The sequence below is a fragment of the Canis lupus genome, chromosome 2 (genome assembly GCF_011100685.1).
Source record: "Canis lupus familiaris isolate Mischka breed German Shepherd chromosome 2, alternate assembly UU_Cfam_GSD_1.0, whole genome shotgun sequence".
In the NCBI taxonomy this organism is placed as follows: Eukaryota; Metazoa; Chordata; class Mammalia; order Carnivora; family Canidae; genus Canis; species Canis lupus.
In genome coordinates this window covers 57,120,579-57,134,146 of record NC_049223.1, presented here as the reverse complement: position 1 = coordinate 57,134,146, position 13,568 = coordinate 57,120,579, and the positions used below count along the sequence as shown (strand labels likewise).

Sequence of the window (13,568 nt, the reverse complement as noted above, 5' to 3'; positions counted from 1 at the left end):
CATCTTTCGATGGATACCGAGGCTCCTTCCACAGTTTGGCTATTGTGGACATTGCTGCTAGAGACATCGGGGCGCAGGTGTCCCGGCGTTTCATTGCATCTGAATCTTTGGGGTAAATCCCCAACAGTGCAATTGCTGGGTCGTAGGGCAGGTCTATTTTTAACTCTTTGAGGACCCTCTACACAGTTTTCCAGAGTGGCTGCACCAGTTCACATTCACACCAACAGTGTAAGAGGGTTCTTCCCTTTTCTCCGCATCCTCTCCAACATTTGTGGTTTTCTGCCTTGTTAATTTTCCCCATTCTCACTGGTGTGAGGTGGTAGCTCATTGTGGTTTTGATTTGTATTTAATTTTATGTTTTTTAAAAAGGGAATGAAACTTTTGCAAAATAACGAAGAGGTCCTTGGAGGTCCTAAGCTGCAGACTTGTAGAACAAACTGCATTACTGACGTCTTGAAAACGTACTAAGAACCTAAAGTTTCCAGATACCATCTTAGAGCATGGGGAGGGGGATAAATATCCTCTCTTTGAAGGAAAGAGAGAGAAATTTTCACTAGCTCTGAGTTGCACATTTTGCAGATTCAAACACTTTAGAGGTGGCCATGCTCCCCTGATGGATGACATTGCTCTATTTCTGCTCACCTAATAGAATTAAGTCTATGTGAAGAAACTAATTATGATACAGTAGCAGGGAAAAAAGAAAGCCTGGCAGTTGAGGACATAATCATTGTGGTGTTATTTTTCATGACATGGCAACTATAGTATTATTTCGGGAATGCACAAGATGTATTTCTTTTTTAGTGTCAGCAATGTTTACTTCTACACTAAGAATTTGAAACTACTGCTTTAAAAACTCAAAAAATACAGGAAGAAATAGACAAAGTGTACTTTTACATCATTATTTTCGCTCATTCAAACACATGTGCAGAGGTCAATCCCCTCCAAATAAACTTTTCTACTGCTTCAATGTTATTTCACAATTCCACAAATTCAAAGTCCTTCAAATCGTTGCAAATATTTTTAGATCAGAATTTTTAGAATTACAAGGACATTAAATGTTTGTGGAAGAATGGTATGAAATGTCATATTCAACAACGGAGTACCACAAACGCAAAGCATGATGAACTGATTTGATAAACATTCTAGAAGTCACATCATTAAACAAGGCCTAAAAGGCAAATATAATTGTATTTCTTACAGTTTTTAAAATGAGTGAAAATTACCTTTCTTTTGGTATATGTGCTGCCGAAGCGAGCACTAAAATTACCTTTCTTTTGGGATGCCACCTCCATGTTTGCCTAGTAGATGAGTATTTAATTGCTTCTTCATTACAAAAGCAACCCTAAAGAAAGAAATAAGAATAATTATAGCACTGAAACATGACTCTCTGCTAAAAATTTTCCATAAAGTACTTTTTTTTTTTCATAAAGTACTTTGAAACAGGCATTTATATGTGGATATAAGACGAAAATGCACATTAATACAGTGGCACTCCTGGTAAACAAGAGACTTGTCTACAGATAGAGAGTCAAACATCACCGAAAAACTTTTGTTCTGCCCCACTCGCATCTGCAAATATTAAGTGAGGAACCTAGATTTCCATCCTTATTGGATGCTAACAAATTATCCCCAACCTCCTGCTAGAGAGGTCTCACAGAAAACTGAGTAGATGCCTCCCACCCTCACCCTTCCTGTCAGGGGAGACCACATGTAGAACCTGGACTTCTACCCCCAGTTGGTAGTAACAAGGTGCCCTCCTCCTTCCTTTTTTTGTGATGGTGGTGAGAGTGTCACAGTGTAATGTCATAATGTCAGGGAGGCCTACTCAAAAGAAAGAATTTTCATCAGTAACCATGACAACCCCTTCAGCTCATAGAGTCAGTAGAAGCCACCTGGGGAACAAGAAAGTGGCATTCCTATACTTCCCAGCCATGGATGTATTAGCGGAGGACTAGTAGGGGGACAGAATTGCAATCCCTGCCTAGCAGTAAGGAGGGCACTCTACTGTCACGATAGGGTGAGTGAGAACCCTAGTCTCATAAATGTCCATTAGTCATAGCAAGAACCAGGAAGGTCTCAAACTGAATGATAAAAGACAACCAACAGATCGCAAAACAAAACAACAATGACAAAAAAAAAAAAAAACAGACATATTAGAATTATCTGAGAAAGAATCTAAAACAGATATCCTAAAAATGCTTGAATGACCAGTTGATAAAATGCTTGAAAATACGGGGGGGGGGGGGGGGGGGGGGGGGGGGGGGAAGGGAGTCCCAGCAGACATACAGCAACTATAAAGATAAAATGAAATTTTGTAAGTGAAAACACAATAATTGAAATAAAAATTACCAGGGACAAAGAAGAATATCAAATAATGGTAAAAGAGCCAATCCACCAAGAAGACATAACAACTTCTTCATGTGTATGTAACAAACATAGATGAAAACTACATTAAAAAAGAGAAAAAGGAAACTACGTGAAACAAAATTTGATAGGAATAAAAGGAGAAATACACAAATTAACAACTATAGTTGGAGACTCCAAAACCCCTTTCCACAACTCGTAAAATAACTACACAGAAGTGTAAGAAGGATACAGAACAACTAGAAACATCATTCATCAATAGGATCTAATCAAAATTTACAAAATATTCTACCAATCAACACCAAAATATGCATTCCTTTCCAGGATCCACAGAACCTATACCAAGATAGAGTATACACTGGGCTATAAAACAAACCTCCTCAATTTGGGAGAAATTTGACATCACGCATCATGTGTGCATCAACTACCATCAGAAATCAGCAAGGGAAAAAGAGGAGGGGTTCCAGGGTGGCTTAGTCGGGTAAGCATCAGCCTTAAGCTCCTGTCATGATCCCAGGGTCCTGGGACCAAGCCCTGCACTGGGCTTCCTACTCAGTGGGGAGTCTGCTTCTCCCTCTTTCTCTGATGCTCCCCCTGCTTGTGCTCTCTCACTCAACACACACACTCTGTCACTCATATGAATAAGTAAAATCTTTAAAAAAAGATAACAAGAAAATTTCCAAATCCTTATAAGTGAAACAACAAACTTCTAAATAATTCATGGGTCAAGTGGAAGTTTTAGGAAAATCAAAAGAGTACACTGAACTCATGAAAACAAAAATACAATGTATCATATGTAGTCCAAGACAACTAAAGCAATGCTAGACTCAAAATTACAGCAGGAAATGCATATATCAGAAAACCACAAAGTACCTTATCTCAAGGACCTAGAAAAACAAAAAAAAAATAAAAAAACAAAGTAACCAAAAGAGAATAAAGAGCACATGTCAATGAATTGAAAACAGTAAAACAACTCAAAAAAAATGTTACAACTAGCTGTTTGTTTAAAATGATTAATGAAAGTGACAAATCTTCATCAAGATCAAACAAAAAATGAAGATACAAATGGCCAATATCAGTAATGAAACAAGGGACACCGTTATAGACCCTGTAGACATCAGAAGTTTAATAAGATAATACTACAAAAATTTTACACACAAAAGTTTGACAACTTTGATAAAATGGACTAATTCCTTAAAAAAAAATAAAGTAACAGGATGCCTGGGTGGCTCAGTGGTTGAGCATCTGCCTTCGGCTCACAGTGTGGTACTGTGGTCCGGGAATCAAGTCCTATGCCAGTCTCCACACAGGGAACCTGCTTCTCCCTCTTCCTAGGTCTCTGCCTCTCTCTCTGTGTCTCTCATGAATAAATAAATAAAATCTTAAAAAACAATAATAGTAAAATAAACTAATACAAAAGAAAATAGAAAATTTGAGTATTTTAGCTGTAAAGAAATTGCATTTCTAGTTAAAAACTCCTAAATTAGATATCTTCAGGCTGGTTGCACTACAGAATTCTACAAAATATTTTTAAAAGAATTAATACTGGGCAGCCTGGGTGGCTCAGCGGTTTAGCGCCACCTTCAGCCCAGGGCCTGATCCTAGAGATCTGGGATGGAGTCCCACATCAGGCTCCCTGCATAGAGCTTGCTTCTTCCTCTGCCTGTGTCTCTGCCTCTCTCTGTCTGTCTCTCATTAATAAATAAATACAATCTTAAAAAAAAGAATACGAATTTCCAAATAATTCCTTCCTAAAATATAGAAGGAAAAAATTCATTTTATGAGGTGAGAATTACCCTAATACCCAAACAAAAACAGTAAAATCCAAATAAATCGACAGACCAATATCAATATCCCTCATGAATACAAATGCCAAAATCTCTAACAAATATATGCAAATAGAATGCAACTACATATAAAAAGTACTATTCCAGGAATGCAAGGGTAGCTCAATATTTAAAAATCAATCAATATAATCCTATATTAGCCTGCCAAAAAAATTATTTTATCATATCGATTGATACCGAAAAAATATTTGATAAATACCCATTCATAATAAAAACACTCAGAAAAATAAGAATAGAGGGGAGATTTTGTCACCTTTATAAAGAACTTCAAAAACTACATGTAATGCTATACTTAATGTTCAAACAACTAAATGCTGCTAAGAAAGGAGAATAAAGCAAAAATGTCCACACCAGGAGCTGCTGGGTGGCTCAGTAGGTTGAGTGTCTAACTCCTGATTTCAGCGCAGGTCATAATCTCAGGGTTGTGAGATCTAGCCCCAAATCTGGCACCTCTCAGCGGGGAGTATGCTTGAGATTCTCTCTCTCTCTCTCTCTGCTCCTCCCCTCACTGCTCATATGCATTCTCTCTCTTCAAAAAAATGTCCACACCAATAAATTGTATTCAACAGAGTGCTAGAAGCTCAAGAAACATAACTGTACAATTATGCAAGAAAATAAAATGCATTCATATCAGAAAAAAAGCTTTATAAATAAAACTGTGCTTCTTCATAGGCATGATTTTCTATATACAAAATTGCAACAAATAAAAATATATTAAAAACCTCCTAGAACCAGTCAGTGAGTTCAGCAAGGTTATAATATGTCCTAGTCTATTCGGGCTGCTAACAGAATTGTTATATACAGCGGCTTGTAAACAGAAATGTATTTCACATGGTTCTAGAAACTAAGAAGTCCAAGATTAAAGCACCAGCAACTTTATTGTCTGGTGTAGATACACTTCCTGGTTCACAGATAATCATCTCTTCGTTGTGTCCTTGCATGGCAGAAGGGGTAACAGAGCATTTTTGGGGTCTCTGTTATAAGGACACTACTGCTAATCAACCTCCAAACGCCCCCTCCCCAATACCACATCTTTGGGGGTTGGATCTCTATGGGGTGGTACAAACTGTCTATATCACAGTAGAATATCAATATAAAAATATCTGTTTGATTTCTGTAGACAAGCAATGAACACATAAACACCCAAATTAAAAAAAAAACATTTATGATCAATTAAAAATACTGAGAAATAAATCTAACAAAACACATACAGGATCTGTATGCTAAAAAACTACAAAATGTGATGTAATAAATCAAAGATACACATAAATGGGGAGACATACCTTGCTTCTGAATTGGAAGACGAGAAATAATAAAGATCTCAATTATCTTCCAAATTGAACTAGATGTTTAAACCAATTTATTTTAAAATCCTAGCAAGATGTTTTATAGACATGATAAGATTACATTAAAATTTATATGAAAAGGCAAAAAACCCTGGAATATTCAAAATTACTTTGAAGGAAGAATAAAGTATCTTATTCTGTCTACCTGACTATTCTATAGCTATAGAAACTAAGACTATTTGGTACCGTCAAAGAAAAGCATTGATCAGTGAAATAGAATATTCAGAAGCAGATGCAGACACATAAGCCCAATTTCAGTAGAACTATCAAAGTAATTCAATGGAGGAAAGATGGCCCCTTCAATAAATGCTGCTAGAGCAATTCAACATCCATTGTCACACACGAGAAAATGAACCTTGAGCTAAATCTCATACTTTATACAAAGATTAATTCAAAATTGATAAGAGATTTAAAGGTAAAATGTGAAACTAAAAAACTGTTAGGAAAAAATGGAAGACATGTTTTGGGATCTAGGGCTAGGGAAAGGTCTTATACTCAACACCAAAAACACCATTTGTAAATGGTAAAGTTGATAAATTGGATCTCATCAAAATTAAAAACTTTAGGCCCTGTAAAGAGTACCTTCAATCTAACGTCAGGAATAGATAAAGAAATTTCAAAATCCAAGAGTTAAGAAAATACAATTAGAACATGGGGAAAGGAAATTATCCATTTCACTGAAAAGAATATACAGATTTATTTTTTAAATTTTATTTATTTATTCATAAGAGACACAGACACACAGAGAGAGGCAGAGGGAGAAGCAGGTTCCCTTTGGGGAATCCAATGCGGGACTCCATCCCGTGATCCTGGGATCAAGACGTGAGCCAAAGGCTAAGACTCAACCACTGAGCCACCCAGGTGCCCCAGGATATACAGATTTACAGATAATCTATACGTTCAATACAGTGAACCAGTAGGTAAATGCAAATTAAAACCACAATGAGACACCTATGGGAATGGCTAAAATTAAAAATTTCATCAACATCAATACTAGCAAAGATGCAGACATGTAAATGGTACATTATGGAAAACAGGTTGGTACTTTGTTAAAAAAAAATAAACATATGTCCCAACAATTGCATTCTTGATCATCCAGAGAGATTAAAAATTTCTATTCATACATAAACTTATAAATGAATATTTATTAGAAGCTTTATTCATAATAGCTAAAAAATAGAAACTCAGATATCATCCAAAAAGTGAACGGTTAAGAGTACTAGGTTGATACCATAAGATTGTACTCACAATGCAATAACAAACAGAAAACCACACTAGTGAAACACAAAACAATCAGGATGAATTTCCAGAGAATTGTGCTGAGTGGGAAAAAAATCATAAGATGTTACATGTTGTATGCTTCTATTTACATGATAGTCTTGAAGTGACAAAATTAGAGAATTAGAGAACAGCTTAGTGGATCGAGTGTTACAGAAAAGGAGAATGTGGGAGGGAAGCAGGGATGGCTCTAAATGGGCAAAGTGGGCAAGCCACGTAGTGATGGAAATGTTCTGTATTTTGACTGTTCCAGTGTTGGTTTGTTGGGATACTGAACTGTGGGTTTGTATTTGCATGTCCCTTAGGGGAAACACGGTCAAGGGTACAGGGGATCTCCAGTCTGTCTTTATAAGAGCATATGAATCAACAATTATCTCAAAATAAAAAGTCTAATTTAAAAAATGAAAGCTCAAAAATGCTAATCGCTCCTGAAATTGGCAAGAAATATGCCCACACCCTTTCTAATGAGCCACTCGGCCTGAGTTAATCAGAGTAAAAAGACAGGATAGAGTCACAATAAATGCTTGAAATGAAAGAAGTAATCAGAAAGGAAGGGCTGACTGTTCTAAAAGAGGCCCATCTGGAGAAAAAGCCAAGTCAGAAACAAGGTCAAGAATAGGCGATCTCCACAAAAGGTCAAACCAAAATTTTAAGATTTCTGCCTGAACAGAAAAAAGCAGACATAGGGAAGAGGAAAATGAAAATACCTGGGAGTTTCAAGCACTTATCTACCTTACTCCTGATGGCACTTCTCCATCTTCAATGGTTGAAGGTTAGCTGCCACATGACAAAGCTACCCCGCTCCCTCCAGGGACCAATGTGGACCAGAAATCAACTGACGAATATTTATGGAGGACCCACCAAGAAATAGTCAGTTCTTGGGAAAAGCACTGCATCAAATCTGACCACAGGATTTAAAAACGTAATAAAGATACAATTGCAAAAGAAAGTATATTATAAATAGTACCATTATGAACATGAAGTTCAAGAATAAACAGGTCAGCGGTATAGCATGATGACTTGTTCCAACATTTATTCACTATGTACATTAGCCCAAGTTTCTGAATGTCGTTGAAGTTCTCAGATTCTCCACTGATAAAGTTAGAAGATTTTAAACATAGCGTTTTTATAAAGAGCAAATGAGATTAAGAAGAAAGAAGAAAGAAGAAGAATCAAGTCTAAATTTAAGTCTTGTTGCCTAGGCTAAAAATGATATTCAGGTTACTAAAGCATCTTTTGTATTCTACAATTTAAGTTGCCTTACAAACTGAAAAAAGTAACAGCTTACATTTATCATATTTCTACTTTAAATATTATTTTGTGCTTTTTTAAAACAGTAAATATGCTTTTTAAAATGAGTATTCTAATCAATGCCTATGAAATTCATGAGTCTGCCCAGATACAGATCTTGTAGACTAAGCTGAGTTGACCCTAAACCCAATACTAGCCTTCCTAGTGGAAGTATCAAATATAGTTCCACAAAATCTGAGTGAGAATTTAATGAGAAAACTGCCCTTATGAAGAGTCATCCTGACTGTAAAGCAGTTGACTGACTCTTTGATTTTTTAAGACTAGCTCAATACTATAAAGAACCTAAGAAGTATTCATGTTAATTTCTAAGCCCTTTCATCAGCATACTCACCCTATTATCACATATCAATTTTTGGTACTTAGATTCATTGCTATATAAATTATGACTTTAACTGTCATATACATAAGCCTATCTTTGCAGATATATACTTTTTATAGCTCATTTTAGCAAAGATGAAGCTATTCTAGAAATCTATAATTATAAATAACTATGGGATATAGTTATCAGTAATTTAATAGACACAGAAACTTTGTCTTATGACAAAAAAAAGACCACAGATAAAAGAATCCAATCTGTAATCTGAATATATTCAAGTATTTTTCATTAAAGCAATGTTATTTCAGGAAACAAAGTCATCTGGAGATATGCTGCAATACATAAGTGTCTTTATTTTCCTTAGGAAGCTTTATAATCTGAAATCAGTAATTCAGTCAATCCTTTGTGATTTCAATTTTAAAAGACTTCAAAGTAAGATAAATAGAACCAACAAGTAGCATGGAAGTGTGTCTTGTACCAAACTTGATTCCACAATTATACTATGCATTCTTCATCCTATTGGATTTGTTGCTGATGTCAGGATTGCTATTCACTTTTCTTCCCAAAGAGCACTTCGCACAGTGTATTCTCTCCCTCCTTCCCTTAGACTTGCCAATAATCTGTCAATTTTCTTGCCCATTTGAACAAATCAAGCTTGGAGTTCAGTGCTCCTTTCTGAGATACAGATTTGGGTTAGGGAGGCAAAGAATGTATCTTTTTGCTCTGAATTTTGAAAAAGATTTTACTTATGTATTCATGAGACACACAGAGAGAGGCAGAGACACAGGCAGAGGGAGACGCAGGCTCCATGCAGGGAGCCAGACGTGGCACTGGATCGCACCCCGAGCTGAAGGCAGACTCTCAATCGCTGAGCCATGCAGGTGCCCAATTTGCTCTGAACTTTTATTTGTATTTCACAGTAGCAAGAAATGTGGCCAAGGAGCATCAATTTTGGAAATACAATGGGATTCTCTTCATGACCTAATGTATGTGTGATGTCTGCAAATATCCTATAAAAAGTTATTCTTATCTTAGTAAGGTACAACACTGTACAATGCATTTAATAAAATGAATTTCCTAACCTTTGTGATAACATCATTTATATATATCCCAATTATATTTTGTTGTTGTTGTTGTTTATTACTTTGGACAAAAATTTTGTATCATTGTAGATTTGTCAAATTGCCCTTGTATTCTCATAGTTTGTATTCTTTTATATTTGTTTTTGAGTCTCTTCTATTTTGTCATCTAAAAGGCAACAGCACTATCATCTAACATACTGTTCCTTTCTTTGACAACTGTGTTTTTTTGTTGAATGCAACAGTCTCTATTACCTGATATTTTCTAATCCTTGAGTTCCTTTTGCTTGATATACCTTTGTCTATCCATTTGCTGTAATATTTTACTCTTCCTAACTGACTCAATTCTTTCTCATCCTAAGTACCATGAACTAATCTGAGAACCCCCTTCAAACAGGGAAGTACCTCTGGTCATCAGATGTGAAGTACTGAGGTTTCAGACAGCTTTGTTTTGCTCTTCTTTTAGTCTCTTTCCCTTAAACCAGAACAAGGAAATTCTCTCTTAGCCTCAACAACTGTCCTCCTAGGTTTACCAAGGTTACAAACACTGTAGTCAGCAGAGGAGCAGAGGGCTGCCTGGGGACCAATGCTTTAGCAGACTCTTCTCTGGGGGGAAGAAATCTATTGTGAGTTCCATAGTGAACGATGTCTCTTTGCTCTGAAGCCAATTTCAGCTTCAATTTTTAAAAAAATTTTCTCCTCTGATTTCTCCTTCACCCCACTTGTTGAACACATTTTAGAAATGTATTGAACTGTCTTATTTTCTGGGTGTATCCTTTCCTGCTTACCAGGATCCTTGCAGCCAGCTTTCTCCACACATACATTTTTCTGCCTTTTCAATGAAGTTCGTGGAAGCATGGGGAATTTAAACTCCTACGTGTCACATGCCATTTTGAACCTCAAGCCAATACTATAGATTACATTTTCAGCTCTGAGTTTCCACATAGACATTGGGAAATAAAAACTTTTGCTAAAATTTATCCAAGTCTAGCTACTTCCATAACCAGAAGATATTAACGAAGAAAATACATGTCCCAATATCAATAAAATGATTCAATTCTCATAATTTTTAACATAATCAATTCTTTGTCATCCATTTAAAGATCAAATGAAGAAATAAAAAGCTTGAATTGGGAACAGAGAGGAAGCAAAATGTCTATTAAAATACAACATTGGAAAGAAAGAAAAAAAAAGATAAAAAAAACAACATTGGAGAATGATATAACAAAGTTAAACAAAGTATATGTTCATTTCTCTATAGGAGAAATAAGGCAAATGTGGCATGACATAGGTTCATAGAGTCCTGGAGATAATCAAGCAGTGCAGTATCCTTCCTATCAGCACATAGCCTAGAGTCAGACTGCACGGGTTCTTAGCTCTGATGCACCATTAGCCAGCTGTGTGGCTTTAAGCAAGTACTTAACTCCTGACAGTCAGCTTCATCTGCCATATATAAAATATGGTAGCAGTGTCTACCTCACTGTGCCTCTGCCTCATTCTCTCTCCATGTCTGTCATGAATGAATAAATAAAATGTTAAAAAAGACCATATTTTAAAAAAAAATCACTAGCTAAGAACAGAGAGACCCAACACTCAACAGCGCCATCAAAAAGATGGCTTTGATACATGCTCACAACACCTCTTACCTGACTATAGTAGCCTTGTGTCAAAGTCTCCTGATTGTAATCTTGCCCCTGCTCCATGCCTCCCTCACAGTGCTCATGGCATGAGCTTTTTAAAATTTTTTATGTATATTTTTACTGGAGTTCAATTTGTCAACATATAGCATAACACCCAGTTCTCATCCCATCAAGTGACCCCCTCAGTGCCCGACACCCAGTCACCCCATTCCCCACCCACCTCCCTTTCCACCACCCCTTGTTCATTTCCTAGAGTTAGGTGTCTCTCGTGTCCTGTCTCCCTCACTGGTATTTCCCACTCATTTTCTCTCCTTTCCCCTTTGTTTCCTTTATTCCCTTTCAGGACACTTTATATTCCCCAAATGAATGAGACCATCAACACAGGGGTGCCTGGGTGGCTCAGCTGGTTAATCTCATGTCTTTAGCTCTGGTCATGATCCCAGGGTCCTGGGGTGGAACTGCTGAGGGGGGAGCCTGCTTCTTCCTCTCCCTCTGCCACTTCCCTTCCCCCACCTTGGCTCTTGCAGTCACTCACACACATGCTTGCACTCTCACTGTCAAATAAATAAAACCTTAAAAAAATTAATATTAAAATTAAATATCAACATCACATCAGTGTCCTGCTTAAGCCGTTCAACTTCCAAACTTTATATATGGGACTCTTCCTGTTTGGCCTTTCCTCCTTTCACCATACACAATCCACTGCAGACATTACAAAGCTCCGGGGCTCCTTCAAATGCACTGTTTATTTTACAACTCCATACCTTCCCCCATTTGTTTATCTTCTGCCTCCCTGCCAAGTAGTCTTACAAAATATGGCTTCAATACATTACTTATCCCTCCATAGAGCTCTGTTCAACCATCACCAAGTCCGGTCACATTTGTAATTACCTCCCTCTAAATCTAAGCATAGGTGGATCACAGTGTACTTCATTCCAGTGTGCCTGCCAAGTACCCTCCACCAGACTGAAAGATTTTAGAGAGCAGATACTAAAGAGCTGGACTTCTACTGCCTAACCAGCATGAGTAGTTATTTGATCAAAACACACACACACACACCTTTAAGGTAAAACAAGCAACAGAATTTACAGAGGCCTAAACTTGAGTCTGACTGCTACATCAATATCACGTAAAACTCATAAGCTTTCCTAAAGAAATAACAGAAATGCTGCCCACCTTGCGATCCTCAAGGCCATGATCTGAGGCTGTAGTGGGACAGGTGCTCTCTTGTTCAGACACGTAAGTAAGCCTACCCACACTGGCTTGTGGACACACCAACGTAGATGACTCACTCTCACAGGGGGGCTTCTGAGGAGCTGCTGAACCAAAAGACTCTAAAGCTCACCTGAAAGGGAGAACATCTCATGATTAGTCTTCCATTCCCTTATATAACATTATCTCCACTAACAAAAAGCCTTTTCTGCCTGCCCAATGGGCTTGTTCATCTTAGGCTCTGCTCTACCTGCCATGTATGATAACTCAACCATGGATTTTCCGTCTTAGTTATCTAAAATTCTAAATCATATCCCTATTGAATGAACTATTATAAAAGAAAAAGGCCGTGGCCTTTAAAAAAGATTTTATTTATTTATTTATTCATGAGAGACACAGGGAGAGAGAGGGAGAGACACAGGCAGAGGGAGAAACAGGCTCCATATAGGAAGCCCACTGTGGGACTCGATCCCGGCACTCCGGGATCACACCACAAACTAAAGTCAGACACTCAACCGCTCAGCCACCCAGGCATCCCAAGGCTGTGACATTTTCATTAATAAACCTCATACATAGTTGCCTAACAATGTTAGCTATTCATTTGATAAACACCTTCTGAATACCTGATATAAAGCTTTGAGTAGAGCATTCAAAAGTTCCTGGCCTCAAGGAGCACAGATAAAAGAAAGAATCATGTAGTTAAGTGCTAAGAAATGCAATCAGTCCTACATTGCTGAGTGGAATACGAAGTGGGACAACTTTTGACTGAGCAATTAAGCAATACATACCAAAGCCACATCGACTATGACATTTTATGTCTAGGAATTAATCCTAAGGGAAAAAATTCAACGATAACCATAAAGATTTGCCAAAAGGGGAGATATGAAGATGTAAGAGAAATTAGGCTATAGAAATTATGGCACAAACAAAATAAAACACTATTCAGCTATTTTAAATCATGCTGTCGAGTACTACCCTTTCACTCTGAAAGATGTTTAGGACATTAAAAAAAAGATTAGAAAGCAACAAATACATTAAGATGCCACATGGATCTCATATACACACCACCTTCTGTGACCCAATCCCCAGCACTGAGTCAGCCCAGCCCAACGCAAGGAGAGGTAAGAGGCAGGACCACCCGAAGAGAATGGCACAGTCCCAAGGGACAGGAAGCA

General features: G+C 37.3%; 1 long non-coding RNA gene across 16 annotated transcripts in view; it reads right to left on the bottom strand.

Moving 5' to 3' along the window:
- LOC119870017 overlaps nucleotides 1-13,568 on the bottom strand; it is an 87,981-nt gene that overhangs the window by 55,826 nt on the left and 18,587 nt on the right. For 10 of the 16 annotated variants that reach the window (XR_005355687.1, XR_005355691.1, XR_005355688.1 and 7 more), the window contains exons 4-5: nucleotides 12,358-12,526; nucleotides 1,268-1,342 (exon numbers count right to left, since the gene is read on the bottom strand). This is a non-coding gene — a long non-coding RNA (uncharacterized LOC119870017). Of the gene's footprint in view, nucleotides 1-1,267; nucleotides 1,343-1,686; nucleotides 1,838-12,357; nucleotides 12,527-13,568 lie in introns of those variants that run through there. The other 6 variants (XR_005355689.1, XR_005355683.1, XR_005355685.1 and 3 more) reach the window with 5 other exon arrangements.